Below are 17,825 nucleotides of genomic sequence, written 5' to 3'. Positions count from 1 at the left end.
TTGCACCTTGCATCACTGTTGACTGGATGTGAGACAGGAAGTCAGAGTAGATTTTGGAGCTTTAAGACTTAATGGCTGCCCTGATGGGTTTCAGATCTGCAAGGGGCCTGTAGCCCCTTTGTTTTGGCCAATTTCTCCCATTTGGAATGCAAGCATGCAATGCCTGAACCCTTGTAAACTCAAAATCTGAGACAGATCTCAGTTAATTTAGAAAGTATATTTTACCAAGATTGAGGACACGCATCCATGACACAGCATCAGGAAGTCCTGACAACATGTGCAAGGTGGTTGGGGCACAGCTTGGTTGTAGACATTTTAGGGAGACATGAGACATCAATCTCATCTATATGTAAGAAGTACATTGGTTCTGTCCAGAAAGACGGGGACAACTCGAAGCAGGGAGGGGGTTTCCAGGTCACAGGTCACAGATAGGTGAGAGACAAATGGTTGCATTATTTTGAGTTTCTGATAAGGCTTTCCAATGGAGGCAATTAGAATATGCATCTATCATAGTGAGCAGGGGATGACTTTGAATAGAATAGGAGGCAGGTTTGCCCCGAGGAATTTCCAGTTTGAATTTTACTTTTAGCTTAGTGATTTGGGGTGCTCAAGATATTTTCCTTTTACACCCCCATTGTATCTTGGTAATAACTACCTTGTTTTTTATTTTACCAGCTCATAGGTTGAAGGGCTTGTTTTGTCTCAGATGAGACTTGGGAATTTTTGAGTTAATGCTGGAATGAGTTAAGACCTTGGTGACTGTTGGGAAGGCATGACTGGTTTTCAAATGGAAAAGGACATGAGATTTTGGAGAGGCCAGGGGCAGAATGATATGGTTTGAATTTGTGTCCCCACCCAAATCTTATGGCAAATTGGAGGAGAGGCCTGGTAGGAGGTAATTGAATCATGGAGGTGGATTTTCCCCTTGCTGTTCTTGTGATGTTGAGTGAGTTCTCACAAGATTTAATCATTTAAAAATGTATAGAATCTCCCCCTTTTCTCTCTTTCCTGCTCCACCATAGTAAGATATGCTTGCTCCTCTTTCGCCTTCCACCATGATTGTAAGTTTTCTGAGGCATCCCAGTCATACTTCCTGTAAAGCCTGCAGAACGTTGAGTAAATTAAACCTTTTTTCTTCATAAATTACCCAGTGTCAGGTAGTTATTTAGAGCAGTGTGATATGATTTGGCTGTGTCTCCACTCAAATCTCATCTTAAATTATAGCTCCCACAATTCCCATGTTCATGGGAGGGACCCAGTGGGGGGTAATTGAATCATGGGGGCAGAACTTTCCTGTGCTGTTCTTGTGATAGTGAATAAGTCTCATAAGATCTGATGGTTTTATAAAAGGGAGTTTCTCTGCACAAACTCTCTCTTGTCTGCCACCATGTAAGATGTGCCTTTTGCCTTCTACCATGATTGTGAGGCTTCCCCAGCCATATGGAGCTGTGAGTCCATTAAACCTCTTTGTATTTATAAATTACTCAGCATCAGGTATGTCCTTATAAGCAGCATGAAAACAGACTAATACACAGTGTGAGAACACAGTAATACAATGGATTAAAGACTTAAATGTAAAACCCAAACTAAGAAAACCTTGGAAGACAACCTAGGCAATGCCATTCAGGACATGGCATGGGCAAAGATTTCATTATGAAGAAGCAAAAAGCAATTGCAACAAAAGCAAACATTGACAAATGGTATCTAATTAAAATGAAGAGCTTTTGCACAGCAAAAGAACTATCAAAAGAGTAAACATACAACCTACAGAATGTGAGAAAATTTTTGCAAACTATGCATCTGACAAAAGTCAAATATTCAGCATCTATAGGGAACTTATACAAATTTACAAGAAAAAACCCCATAAAAAGTGGGCAAAGGACATGAAAAGACACTTTTCAAAGTAAGAAATAATGTGACCAACAATCATATGAAAAAAAGCTCATCACTGATCATTAGAGAAATACAAATCAAAACCACAGTGAGATACCATCTCACACCATTCAGAATGTCTATTACTAAAAAGTCAAAACATAACAGATTCTGGCAAGATTGTGGAGAAAAAGAAATGCTTACACACTGTTGTGGGAGTGTAAATTAGTTCAACCATTGTGAAAGACAGTGTGGTGATTCCTCAAGGCCTAAAGACTGAAATACCATTCGACCCAGAAATCCTACTACTGGATATATACCCAAAGGAATATAAATCATTCTATTACAAAGACACATGCACATGTATGTTCATCGCAACACTACTCACAATAGCAAAGACATGGAATCAACCTACATGCCCATCATTTAGGCTGGATAAATAAAATGTGATACATATATATACCATGGAATACAAGGTATCCGTAAAAAAGAATGAGATCATGTCCTTTGCAGGGACATGGATGGAGCTGTAAGCTATTATCTTTAGAAAACTAACATAGGAACAGAAAACTAAATACCACATGTTTTCACTTATAAATGGGAGCTAAGTGGTAAGAACACATGAATACATAATTGGGGAACAACACACACTGGGGCCTATTGGAAGGTGGAAGATGAAACAGGCAGAGGATCAGGAAAAATAATTAATGGGTACTAGGCTTAATACCTGAGAGATAAACTAATCTGTACACCAAACCCTCAAGACACAAGTTTACCTGTGTAACAAACCTGCACATATATTCCTGTACTTAAAAGTTAAAGAAATATCTGGTTAATGTTTGATTTATTGCCTACTTGTTGGCTTTTTCATGAACAAATTTTGGGTATTATTAATTTGGCTACTGTTTTGTGAGAATAAATTTCATTAAAAATTTCAAGTATATAGAGTATTAGTTCATCTTATTTAATTGGATAACTTAGAGCTATATCTTATTTTTCCAATTATATTTGCATATAAGTTTTTAACTATCATATTTTGCAAAAATTTAATATTTATATATTTTGCAATTAGCTGTTGCATTTATTTATCAATTCTTTGACATGCATTTATGTCAAGACTTTTATCAGTGCTTTTTATCTATTCATGAATAATTTCCACTTTTAATTTTAGTATGTGTGGGCTATTTTTGCAGCACCATATCCCCAGTGTCTACAATAAGTCTTCACCTAGTAGATGTCAATGTATATTGATTATATAAATAAATTGCATTTCTTAGATTTTGAGAAAATACATTTGAATTAAATATTTCATTGAATAATGAAATCATGCCAAGTGCTTAAAATTACTTTGGGTCTCAACACTTGCTTGGCTATACATGTAATATGCTGATCAGTTGTGTGGTAGATTTCATCTTCTAAATATGTTATGCTTTTGATTATACATTTTACCCAATAGTTTTTAAGAGTGTTTCAAATTCCTGAATCATTTTTGTTTCAACTTTCATTAGTAATTTAAAATTACAGAACATTTGGGTTTGAGAATTAATAGTATTAAATATGTGGCCTAATATATGATTCATTTTTATAAATATTTCATATATGCTTACAGTAAATTGCTCTAAGAAATTTGGTTTTCTCATTAATGATTTAGTATTATTTGAAAATGACTTATATTAGTAAAAAATGTATATCATAAACGAGGGAAACCAATAAAATAATTTTGATGAATTATTATTGATACTCTGTGAGATGAGATGAAATAAAATCATAGAAAATGCTCAATTAAGCCAGGCACAGTGGCTCACACCTGTAATCCTAGCACTTTGGGAGGCTGAGGTGGTGGATCACTTGAGACCAGGAGTTTGAGACCAGCCTGGCCAACATGGTGATACCCTGTCTCTACAAAAAATACAAAAATTAGCCAGGTGTGGTGACACATACCTGTAATTCCGGCTACTTAGGAGGCTGAGGCAGGAGAATTGCTTGAACCTGGGAGGTGGAGGTTGCAGTGAACCAAGATTATGTCACTGCACTCCAACCTGGGCGACAGAATGAGACCCTGTCTCAGAAAAAGAAATAAAATAAAATAAAATAAAATGCTCAATTAAAATCTCAGAAGACAGAACAACAAGGAAGAAAAATAAAGAACAAATAAAATAAAGCAGTTATAAACATGGTAGATATTCATTCAATTATATCAATATAAACATTAAATACGAATGGTCTAAACATTAATTAAAAGAGTTTGTGATAGTGGATTAAAAATTTAAGACCCAACTATATATTGTCTATAAAAATTTCACTTTACATATAAATCCCAGATACATTTAAAAAAAAAGGGATGGAGAGAGGTATAATATGCTAACACTAGTCAAAGAAAGCTGGAACAGGTTATTACATTTAGACAGAGCTGATTTCAGAGCAAGAACGTGTTTTAGTTACCTTCTATCACCCTGTTGGTGAGAGGGGGATTACCAACCTGGAGTTATGTGAATGGCACCCAACACTGGACAGATAAACATTACAGCAGTTTATTAGTCAAATGTATTCACAGCCTGGGGGAGGAGGACACGCACACCATACCAGACAACGTGGGGTTTACACACAGAAGCAGAGTGAAAAACCAGAGGCTGTTGGATGCAGGCTCTGTAGTATGAAAATAATGGATGTCCCCTAGTTCCCATAGGAGGTTGTGTTGAGCTTGTTTGAGTAATTCTGTTAGCTGGCAGGAAACTAATACTCGCTGCTCAGGGATAAGCAGGAACTGTGCTTATTCCCCAAGATAAGGGTTGTTTGGCTGTAAGGACCTTATCTGTGGAAGCATAATAGGGAGGTGAACTTGTGGTTAGGCCTTTTTGTGGCCCTTCTGATTTTACCAGATGTTAAGACAGCACATAATGTTGGCCCTTAATTTCTGGCCTTACCCCATAGAAAGTATCTGGGTCAAAGAGAGTGTTAACATAATGACAAAGAGGTCAATTTCTGTAAGAACACCCAACAATCTTAAATATGTAGGAACCTAACAAACAGAGCATCAAAATACTTGAAGCAAAATCTGATGGAACTGTGAAAGGAGAAATAGATAAATCCCCTCTTACAGTTGAAGTCTTCAACATCCCTCTGTCAGTGATGGATTAAATCAAGCAGGCAGGAAAACAGTAAGGCTATATGTGACCTGAATAGCAATATCATACACTTTGATCTAATTGACATTTATAGAATACTTCATACATTTACAGGCATACCTCAAAGATGTTGTGGGTTCAGTTTCAGATCGCCACAATAAAATAAATATTACAATAAAATAAGTCACACAAATGCATGGTTTCCCCGTGCATATAAAATTTATGTGTACACTATGCTGTGGTCTACCTCATTGCCAAAAATGCTAACAATCACCTGACGCTTCAGCAAGTTGTAATAGTTTTTCTGGTGGAGGGTCTTACCTCCATATTGATGGCTGCTTACTGACATGGATGGTGGTTGCTGAAGGTTCCAGTGGCTATGGCCATTTCTTAAAGCAACAATGAAATTTACTTCATCAATTGACTTTCTTTCATGAAAGATTCCTCTGTAGCATGGACAGCTGTTTGATAGCATTTTACCCACAGGAGAACTTCTTTCAGTTTTGAAGTCAATTTTCTCAAACCCTGCTGCTACTTTTTCAACTCAGTTTATGTACTATTCAAATGTCATTTCAGGAATTTCTACAGCATCTTCACTGGCAGTAGATGCTATCTCAAGAAACCGCTTTCTTTGCTGATTCATTAGAAACAACTCATCATTCATTCAAGGGTGATCATGAGATTGCAGCAATTTAGTCACATCTTCAGGCTCCATTTCACATTTAGTTATCTTGCTGTTTCTACTACACCTGCAGGTACTTCCTCCACTGAATTCTTAAATATCTCAAAGTCATCCATGAGGGCTGGCATCAACTTCTTTCAAACTCCTGTTTATGTTGATATTTTGACCTCCTCCAATGAATCACAATTATTCTTAATAGCATCTGAAATGCTAAATTCTTTCCAGAAGGTTTTCAATTAACTTTACTCAGATCCATCTAGAGGAATCACTATGGTAGCTATAGCCTTGCAAAATATATTTCTTAAATAATAAGACTTGAAGGTAGAAATTATTTATTCATTCATAGAGTACAGATGTTATATGATGTTGTATCAATGGGTGTTGTATTAGCAGGCATGTGAACAACACTCATCTCCTTGTATGTTTCCATCAGAGCTCTTGGGTGACTAGGTGCTTTGTTAATAAGCAGTAATATTTTGAGAGTATTTTTTTTTTCTGAGCAGTAGGTCTCAACAGTGGGCTTAAAATATACAGTAAGCTATTCTGTAAACAGATGTGCTGTCATGCAGGTATTATTGTTCCGTTTATAGAGCATAGATTTAGCATAAGTTTTAAGGGGACCTAGAATTTTTAGAATGCTAGATGTGCATTGGCTTCAACTTAAAGTCACCAGCTGCATTAACCCCTAACAAAAGAGCCTTTTGAGTAATTTCGATACCAGGCATTGACTTCTCTCTACCTATGTAAAGTCCTAGATGACACTGTCTTCCAATATAAGGATGTTTTGTCTACATTGAAAATCCATTGTTTAGTGCAGCTACCCTCATCAATTATCTTAGATCTTCTAGATAATTTGCTGCAGCTTTTAGATCATCATTTGCTGTTTTATCTTGCACTTTTATGGAGATGCCTTCTTTCCTTAAACCTCATGAACCAACGTCTGCTAGTTTTAAACTTTCCTTCTGCAGCCCCTTCACCTCTCTCAGCCTTCACGGAATCAAAGAGAGTTAGGGCTTGTGCTAGATTAGGCTTCAGCTTAAGGGAATTTTGTGGTTGGTTTGATCTTTTATCCAGACCACTCAAGCTTTCTCCATATCAGCAAGAAGACTGTGCCAATTTTTTACCATGCATGTGTTCACTGCAATAATATTTTTAATTCTCTTCAAGTTTTCCTTTGCATTTACAATCTGGATAATTCTTTGGCAGAAGAGGCCTGGCTTTCAGCCTATCTCAGCTTTCAACACATCTTCCTCACTATGCCTAATAATTTCTAGTTTTGGTTTAAAGTGAGAGATGTGAGACTCTTCTTTCACTTGAACAGTTAGAGGCCATTTTCATTTCTTAATTGGTCTAATTTAAATATTGTTGTGTCTCAGCAAATAAGGAGACTGAGGAGAAGACGAGATATCAGAAATTGATGAAGCAGTTGGAACACATACAACATTTATCAATTGAGTTTGGCCATATGATATGGGTGCAGTTCTTGGTGCCCAAAGCCGATCATAATAGTGACATTTAAAAGCACTGATCACAGATCACAATAATAGATATAATATTAAGGAGTCCGGGCATGGTGGCTCATGCCTGTAATCCCAGCACTTTGGGAGGCTGAGGTGGATGGATTACCTGAGGTCAGGAGTTTGAGACCAGCCTGACCAGTAAGATGAAACTCCATCTCTACTAAAAATACAAAAATTAGCTGGGCGTGGTGGTGGTGCCTGTAGTCCCGGCTGCTCAAGAGGCTGAGACAGGAGAATCGCTTGAACCAGGGAGGCAGAGGTTGCAGTGAGCTGAGATTGTGCCAATGCACTCCAGCCTGGGCGACAGAGTGAGACTCCGTCTCAATAACATAACAATAATAATAATGAAAAAGTCCAAATAATTGTGAGAATTCTCAAAATGCACATAAAGACATTAAGTGAGAAAATGCTTTTGGTAAAATTGTGCCTATAGACTTATTCAATGCAGGGTTGCCACAAACCTTTAATTTGTAAAAAATGCGATATATTCAAAGAACAATAAAGTGAAGTACAATAAGATAAGGTATGCCTTTATATAACTTATGGAAAAGGCAAAATTCTGAAGATAATACATCATTGTTTGTTCAGGGATTCAGTGATGAAGAGAGAAAATTTAGAGCACTGAAACTATTCTGTAAGCCATATTAATGGTGGATACATGACACTTCATTTGTCTAACCCACATAATTTTACAAAACAAAGAATAAAGCTTGATGTATGAAATTTAAAAAATCATCTAGGATGATGTGGCACTCAATGGAACGCATATTGTGTCAAAGGAATCTAACTATATTACAAATGTATGAAATAAACTCACCAAAGAGGATGTGTGAACAAAGTGTTGACATAAGAAATGAGTGCAGTCTGTAAGGATAAAGGCAAAGGTATTGTATATAAGCACATTCCCCAGTTGACAAAATTGCTTCCCATGAGGGTATGGGATAGCATTTCAGAAACCACTGTAAGTACTTATTTTCCGGAATTCAACAATAGTCACTGGTAGATAGTGGGAGCCATGTTTCTCATTGTTGGGATGGAGGATTATAGACAAGCAAAGAGAAGAGACTGGAGCTGGAGACATTGGAATGACATCATGTTCATTTTTATATAGACACAAATAGTTACATATGAAAATATTTACAGATATGTATATATACATGGGTTAGTATGCACACATAAATTTCTCACAGCTGAGGTCAAAGAAACAATTATGTCCCAGTAGCAATTAGCACACTCATAACTCAGATCTTGGTTTCTAATAGTCTTCTCCAGTAAAAGGAATCAGGCTCTTTAGGACAATGGCTGATTCTAGGACTGGCACAGGAAATATACAAGATGTGTGCAGATCATCCTGAATGTCTCAAAAGTATGGAGTACTACAATAAAAAAATAGGCAAAGATGCAGGTATGTTGAAGTGAAATTGAAGCCAAATAATAGGGCTTCCAATGGCCAAATACAAATAATTCTGAGCGACAAAATACATAAACATCACTGTATTATAGCTCACATTATAAAATATTCACAAATCTATAATGATATAAATGATTGTATCAATAAATTAATTGTGAGAACAAACACATAGCCCAGGCAGAATTCCAAATAGTTTATACAGCTCTTCTGCTCTCAGGAGATTGAGCATAACTTTCTGTTTTTTAAGGACAGGCTGTGCTTAGTGACTTTGTTCTGAAGAATATAGCATGGGAAGGTGAAAAAGTAACTTTACTGTGGAGGCGTCTACAAACACTACCTCAGCCAGGTGATGAAAATTAACATCCATAAAGATAAGTCATATTGGTAGTTTGTATCCTTGATATGATGTGGTAAGAATGGCACTTAATCTTTGAGGTGCCTCTTCCAAAAATCTAAAACCCTAGTCTAATAAAAATTAACAGACAGACCCAATTAATGGATATTCTATAAAATACCTGACAAGTACTCCTTAAAACTGTCAAGTCTTAAGAGAAATTCTGACAAACTGTCACAGCTAAGAGGTGCCTAAAGAGGCATGATGACTAAACATGATGTGCTGTGTTGGATGAAATCATGGAAGAGAAAAAGGACATTCATTAAAAAATGAGTAAAGTACTGACTTAATTAATAAAGTATCAATATTGATTCATTAATTGTGACACATGGACCATGCTAATATAAGATGTTAATAATGGAGAGACATGGGTTTTGGGTATAAGGGAACTCTCTGTACTATCTTTGTAATTTTTCTATAAAACTAAATGTATTCTTAAAAATATTAAAGATAATCCTGTTCTTAAGGGTGACTGTTAAATGACACTCTTATTTCCCACTAATGATAAGAAAAATATAAAACAAAGGTGTGGCAGGTGAAGGCCATATTATGATTTTAATTTCCAATAACAGCTATTTTCAGGGATATAAATTAATGTGAGAAGATAGAGGTCCTGCCTTTAGAAACCTAAGAAGAGCTGATTTTCTCACCTTGCTCTAGTTTATAGCTTGAGGCACTGCTGGTGAGAGTCTGATGCTAATTGGATTTCTTCCTTTTGAGGGCAAGGGTAGCAGTGACAGGGATCCTGGCAATTTCAACTGGACACATCAGGTTTTTCTGTTTTTCTTAGAACGAAGGAATATTCCATCCTGTAAGCTTATAACATTAATCTATCTGAGGCCTCATTAAAATATTATTATGTAGAACCAAATATTTCTTCAGGTTAAAGTAAGTTCCCTTGTTATTTTTTTAAAATAAACACCTCTTTTGCATTTGGTCCTTTTTTCTTTCTTCAACTCCTATTCTGAAGCTGTTTCCTGGCTCTGTACTTTAAGTCTTTCATTGCATATCATGCCTGTCTCTTTTGTCTGTATTTTGAGATATGCTTTCCATTTCATCTTCTAGTCAATCTCTTTCTTTCCTAACATGTTCTGCTTCCTTTGGAAAAATCTAGGTCCTTTCCTGAGCCTCCTCACCCAGTCTCCTGAAAGTTGCTTAGCAGACTAGTGAACAAACTCTCATGCTGTTCTCTCCTGTAGAGATCACAGAAAAGCCTGGACCCTCAGATGTGTCCTCAAGCTCAGCAAACCTACATAGGCAGCTGCTCTTATACTCAAAGAAGCTAGATAGGAAAGCAAGAAGGCAAAAGGACTAGAGGAGAATTTTTTTTTCACATTTGCCCACAGGAGTAAGAGTTAGATAAATTTCAAAAGACCAAAACTAGACACCCAAGAATGTCAGAACATAAGATTCTGTGGTATGTAACATGAGTATGTTTTAAATATTTTAAAGTAATACAGGATATAAGCAAAATTGGAATGGAAAAATAAGATACCATGAAAAATGACCAGGCATGTTTAAGAACCAAGTAATGCTTTTACAAATGAAAAGAATAATTACGTAAATAAAATGTTAATGAAAGTTTTCAACAAGCAGTGCTAGACCAACTGAATAATTGTCTTGAAAAAACTCCATCATAGAAAATCTTAATTTGAGGCTTATAGGCCCAAATGTAAGTGCTAACACAATAAAGTTTATAGAAGAAAATGTTGAACAGTATTTTCTCAGTCTTCTAGGCAAAAATTCTTTAGATATAACATAAAAATGACCAACTATAAAATAATATATGGGATTTAATCAAAAACTCTGGTCATTAAAAGATATCTTTAATATATTTCAAATGGACAGACTGAGATAGAGTATTTGCAATACACACATCTGATGAAAAACTTGCATCCCAAATGTATAAAGAATGCTTACAGATGAATAATAATAAGACAAATGACTCGATTTAAAATGGGCAAAATATGTGAACACTTTACAAATGTGTACACATACCCCCTTCACCTGCCTCACCCCTCAGTGCCCACCTTATCACCAAGTACAAGATAAGGTGCTCAAAATCAATAATCATAAGAGAATTTCAAATAACATTGCTATGATCTGAATGTGTCCTTCAAAATTCATATGTTGAAACTTAATGGGCAATGTGATAGTATTATGAAGGTGGGGCCTTTAGGAGATAATTAAGTCATGAGGGTAGAGCCTTCCTGAATGGGATTGTGACCATGTAAAAGAAGTCGAAGAGAGTGCCCTAGCCACCCCTTCCCTTCCTTTCCTTCTGTCATGTGAGGACACAGCATTTGTTCCTGTCAGAGGACATAGCAACAAGGCACCATCTTGACAGGAGTGAGACTCCACCAGACACTGAATTTTCCAGGGCCTTGATCTTAGACCTTTCTGCTTCCAGAACTGTGAGAAATAAATATCTCTTCTTCATAAGTTATCCAGTCTCAGGTATTTGGTTATAGCAGGACAAATGAACTAAGACAAAAACCATAAAGGAATATGACTATATTCTCTAAAATCATTAAAAAGACTGACAACACCAGTGTTAGCATATGTGGCAACTGAGATAGCCATACACTGTTGGTAGGAATATAAAATTTTAAAGCATTTTGAAGATCAATTTGGCAGTTTCTTATAAAAGGAAGCATATACTAACAATTTTACTCCTAGGTATTTACCTAAAAGTAATGAAAGCATATGACCCAAAAAGAATCATACAAAACCATTTATAGTAGTTCCATTGACAATAGCCAAAACATATTTGCAACCTAAATGTCCATCAAAGCAATGGATTCAAAATTTGGATATGGTCATACATACTACTCAGCTAGGAAAAATCATATAAATTAATGTGTCAAAAATCACAGTAGATACAAGTGTACTAAACTTGCTGTGTATATATAAATATTTTCATGTTGAATGAAAAATTGCCCAGTGTTACATTGCTTATAACATGTTACTCCTTAGGATTAGGTTTAGCTGTCAGTAACAATAGCAACAACAAAATAATAATGTAGAAGACTATCTTCTCATCCTAAAGGAGTTCAGTGATGATATGTCCAGTCAGTCCAGGAAAGGATATTCACTTCACCACCATCACAGAGCAAGGTACTTCCATTTTGCTCATCTATTATATTAATTGTCCCACAGCATTTGCAAAGATGGCTGCTCCAGCTACAGACATTAGGTCTGCATTCCAGCCAACGAGAAAGAAGATTTGAAGAAGGCAATATGCCATCTCTTTAAGAACTGATCGAGGGAGCAAGATGGCCAAATATAAGCCTCCACTGATCATCCTTCCCACAGGAATACTAAATGGAACAAATATCCACATTAAAAAAACACCTTTGATCTGGGCGTGGTGGCTCACACCTGTAATCCCTGCAGTTTGGGAGGCTGAGGCAGGAGGATCACCTGAGGTCAATAGTTCCAGACCAGCCTGGCCAACATGGTGAAACCCTGTCTCTACTAAAAATACATAAAAAAAAAAAAAATCAAACAAAACAAAACAAAACACCAATTAGCCAGGCATGGTGGCGGGCACTGTAATCTCCGCTACTTGGGAGGCAGGAGAATCGCTTGAACCCAGGAGGCGGAGGTTGCAGCGAGCTGAGATAGCACCACTGCACTCCAGCCTGGGTGACAGAGCGAAACTCTGTCTCAAAAAACAAAACAAAAACAAACAACACCTTCATAAAAACCCCAGATCAGGTGAGTAATCACGTACTTGGTTTTAACTTCGTGACACTGAGAGAGTCACTGAAGAGAATAGGGAAGACACTCTTTAATTGTTGCCACTACTACCCTCCTCCCATCCCCTGGGAGCAGCTGTGTGGTGCATAGAATTTCTGTGCTTGGGAGAGGGAGATTGCAGTGATCGTGGAATCTTATATTGGAATCTAATGCTGCCTGTCACAGTGCTAAGCAACACAGGGCAGAACTAAGCTGCTGCCAATGGAGAAAGCATTTAGACCAGCCCTAGTCAGAGGAAAATTGCCCATTCCAGTGGTTGGAGCCTGAGTTCTGGCAAGTTTTGCCACCATGTGCTAAGGTGTTCTGGGATCCTAAATAAACATGAAAATCAGTTTAGGCCACAAGGACTGCAATTCCTGGGAAAGTCCTGATCCTGTGCTGGGATTGTTAGCTAGTGAACTTGGGAGGAATGTGGCCTACTGAGACACCAGCCAGAGTGGCTAAGGGAGTGCTTGTGCCACCTCTCCCACCACTCCAGACAGCATAGCTCACAGCTCTGGGAGAGACTCCTTCCCTCCGCATGAGGAAAGGAGAGGGAAGAGTAAAGAGGACTTTGTCTTACGATGTAGAAACTAGCTCAGTCACAGTAGGTTAGGACACCAGGCAGAGTCCTGTGGCCCCCTTTCCAAGCCCTAGCTCCTCGACAACATTTCTGGACACACCCTGGGCCAGAAGAGAACTTGATGCCTCCAAGGGAAGGGCCCAGTCCTGGTGGGATTCATTACATGCTGACTAAAGAACTGTTTGGCTTTGAATAATCAGCAACAGTACCCAGGCAGTACTCACCATGGGCCTTGGGTAAGACTCACAGGCATGCTGGCTTCAGGTGTGACCCAGAACATTCCTAGCTGTGGTGGCAATCGGGAGGGAATCCTTCTGCTCGTGAAAAGGAGAGGGAAGAATAAAGGGGATTTTGTCTTGCAGCTTAGGTACCAGCTCAGCCACAGTGGGGTAGAACACCAAGTGGGCTCTTGCAGTCCCTGATTACAGGCCTTGGCTCTTAGCATTTCTGGACCTGCCCTGGGACAGAGGGAAGCCCACTACTCTGAAGGGAGAGTCGCAGACCTTGTAGCATTCACCATAAGCTGACTGGAGAGCCCTCAGGCCTTGAATGAACATCTGTGGTAGCCAGATAGTACTCACCGTGGTACTGGGGTAGTAATGGCCATGGAAGGATACTCATCTGCTTGCGGAATGAGGAGGCAAGAGTGGGAAAGACTTTGTCTTTTGTCTTGGGTGCCAGCTTAACTGCAGTAGAATAGAGCATTAGGTAGATTTTTATCTAACTCCAAGTCCTGGCTTCTGGATGATATCTCTGAGCCCACTTGGGACTGTGGTTGGTGGGGGACTCACTGTCCTGAAAGGATGGACATAAGCCTGTGTGGCTTTACCACCTGCTGATTATAGAGTATAATGCACATATGGTTGCAATGACTAAAACTTAGATCATAACATGCAAGTCTTCTTGAATACCTGGAAACTCTTTCCAAGAAGGATGGGTACAAACAAGTGCAGACTATGAAGTCTACAATAAATACCTAACTTTGCTATGTATAGACACGAATGAACATCCACAATCATCAAGACCATCCAGAAAACTTGACCTCACCAAATGAGCTAACTAGGCACCAATGATCAAACTTGGAAGGACAGAGATATGTGACCCTTCAGACAGAGAATTCAATATAGCTGTTTGAGGAAGCTCAACTAAAGATAACACAGAGAAGGAATTCAAAATTCTATCAGATAAATTTAGCAAGGAGGTTAACTTAAAAGAATCAAGCAGAAATTTAGTAGCTGAAAAATGAAATTGAAACACTGAAAATGCACCTGAGGCTCTTAACAACATAATTAATCAAACAGAAATAATTAGTGAGAGTGAAGATTATTTGAAAATACACCAAGGAGACAGAAAAATAATAATAAAGCATGAAGCATACCTAAAAAGTCTGAAAATAGCCTCAAAACGGTAAATCTGAGAATGATTGGTCTTAAAGAGGATGTAAAGAAAGAGATAGGGGTAGAAAGTTTATTCAAATGGATAAAGACAGACATCCTCCCAAACCTAGAAAAGATATTAATATCCATGTACAAGAAGGATATAGAACACCAAGCAGATTTAACACAAAAAAGACTACTTCAAGACATTTAATAATCAAACTTCCAACTATCAAGGACAAAAAAGGGTCCTAAAGTCAGCAAAATAAACGAAACAACATACAGTGGAACTCTGATACACCTGGCAGCAAACTTCTCAGTGGAAACCCTACAGACCAGGAGAGAGTGGCATGACATACTTAACGTGCTGAAGGAAAAAAAAATGTTTATCCCAGCATAGTATATTCAGTGAAAATATCCTTCAGACATGAAGGAGAAATATTATCTCAGACAAGCAAAAATTGAGGAAATTCATCAAGACTAGACTTGTCCTATAAGAAATGCTAACGGGAGATTTTCAAAGTGAAAGAAAAGGACATTAATGAACAATAAAAAACCATCTGAAGGTATAAAACTTACTGGCCACAGTAAGTATACAGAAAAACACAGAATCTTATAAAACTTATGGTGGTAAACTCATATTGAGTAGAAAGACTGAAAGATAAAATGATCAAAAATAATAACTACAACATCTCAAGACATAGTACACTAAGATATAAATAGAAACAAGAAGTGGGTGTATGAAGTTAAACAAGGTAGATATTTCCAAGATCCAATGGGGATTCAGGCATTGGGTAAATTCTCCCATTCCAGTTAGCCAAAAAAAGGGGCTACAGGCCCTTTGCAAGTCTGAAACCCAGCAGGGTAGTCATTAAATCTTAAAGCTCCCAAATAACCTTCTATGACTCCATATCTCAAAGCAAGGACATACTGATGCGAGGGGTGGGCACTTATTGCCTTGGGCCACTCTGTCCTTGTGGCTCTGCAGGGTACAGCCCCCACAGCTGCCTTCAAGGGCTAACATTGAAGGCCTGTGGCTTTTCCAGGTGCATGATGAACCTGGAATGGTGGATCTGGAATGCACCAGAATGGTGGATCTACCATTCTGGGATCTGAAAAGCAGTGGCCCTCTTCTCACAACTCCACTAGGCAGTTCCCCAGTGAGGACTCTGGTGGGGGGCAGGGGCTCTAACCCCACATTTCCCCTCTGTACTGCCCTAGTAGAGGTTCTCCATGAAATCTCCATCCCTGCAGCAGCCTTCTGCCTTGACATCCACGCATTTTCATACATCCCCTGAAATCTAGATGGAGGCCCCCAAATCTCAGCTGTTGCCTTCTGTGCATCTGTAGGCCCAGCATCACATGGAAGCTGCCAAGACTTGGGGCTTGCACCCTCTGAGGCAATGGCCTGAGCTCTACCTTGTCTCCTGTTAACCACAGCTGGAGCTGGAGTGGCTGGGACTGGGGGCACCATGTTCCAAGGCTGCACAGAGTAACAGGGCTCTGGGCCCAGCCCAGGAAACCATTTTTCCCTTATAGGCCTCCAGGTCTGTGATGGGAGGGGCTGCTGTGAAGACCTCTGAAATGTCCTGGAGACTTTCCCAATTGTCTTGGCTATTAACATTTGGCTTCTTTTTACTTATGCAAATTTATGCAGCCAGCTTGAATTTCTCCTCAGGAAATGGACTTTCTTTTCTACCACATGGTGAAGCCGCAAATTTTCCAAAGTTTTGTGCTTTCCTTCCTTTTTAAAGATAAGTTCCAATTTCAGGCCAAATCTTTCTTCATGCATATGAGCATACATTTTACAAACAGCCAGGTCACATCTAGAGTGCTTTGCTGCTTAGAAATTTCCTCCACCAGATACCCTAAATCATCTCTCTTAAATTCAAAGTTCCAGAGATGTCTAGGGCAGGGGCAAAATGCCACCAATTTCTTTGCTAAAGCATAACAAGGGTGACCTTTACTCCAGTTGCCAATCAGTTCCTCATCTCCATCTGAGACTACTTCAGCCTCGACTTCACTGTCCATATCACTATCCGCATTTTGGTTAAAACAATTCATCAAGCCTCTAGAAAGTTTCAAACTTTCCCATATCTTCCTGTCTTCTTTTGAGCCCTCCAAACTCTTCCAACCTCTGTCTATTACTCAGTTCCAAAGTTGCTTCCACATTTTCAGGTATCTTTATAGTAGTGCTCCACTCGTGGTATCAACTTTTTGTATTAGTCCATTCTCACATTGCTATAAAGAACTAACTGAGACTGGGTAATTTATGAAGAAAAGAGGTTCAGTTGACTCAGTTTTGCAGGCTTAACAGGAAACATGAGTGGGAGGCCTCAGGAAACTTACAACTATGGTGGAAGGCAAGGGAGAAGCAAGCGTATCTTACTATGGCAGAGGAGTGGGGAGAGAGAGAGAGAGATAGAAGAGGGAAGTGCCACACACATTTAAGCCATCAGATCTCATGAGAACTCTCTCACTATCACAAGAACAGCAAGAGGGAACTTCGCCCCCATGATTCAGTCACCTCCCACTAGGCTCCCCTTTCAACATGTGGGGATTACAGTTTAAGATGAGATTTGGGTGGGGACACAGAGCCAAACCACGTCACTAGCAAATCAAATTCAATGACACATTGAAAAAATCATAATCACCAAGTGGGATTTATCCAGGCATGCAAGTATGGTTCAACATATGCAAATCAATAAATTTGATATATCAACCGAATGAAAGACAAAAACTGTAAAATCATTTCAATTGGTGCTGAAAAAGCGTTTGATAAAATTAAGATCCCTTCATGTTAAAAATCCTCAAAGAACTAGGTATAGAAAGAACATACATCAGCACAATATAAGCCATATATGACAGACCCAGAGTTAGTATCATTCTGAATAGGGAAAATCTAAAATCCTTCCCCCTAAGATCTGGAATGAGACAAGGATACCCACGTTCACCACTGTTATTTAACATAGTACTGGAAATTCTAGCTAGAGAAACAAGATGAAGAAATCAAGGACATCCAAATTGGAAAAGAAGAAGTTAAATTATCCTTATTTGCAGATGATATAATCTTATATTTGGAAAAAGCTAAAGACTCCACCAAAAAGCTATTAGTAGTGGT

The sequence above is a fragment of the Pan troglodytes genome, chromosome 5 (assembly GCF_028858775.2).
Source record: "Pan troglodytes isolate AG18354 chromosome 5, NHGRI_mPanTro3-v2.0_pri, whole genome shotgun sequence".
NCBI classification, from domain to species: Eukaryota; Metazoa; Chordata; class Mammalia; order Primates; family Hominidae; genus Pan; species Pan troglodytes.
This window is presented reverse-complemented; position numbering follows the sequence as displayed.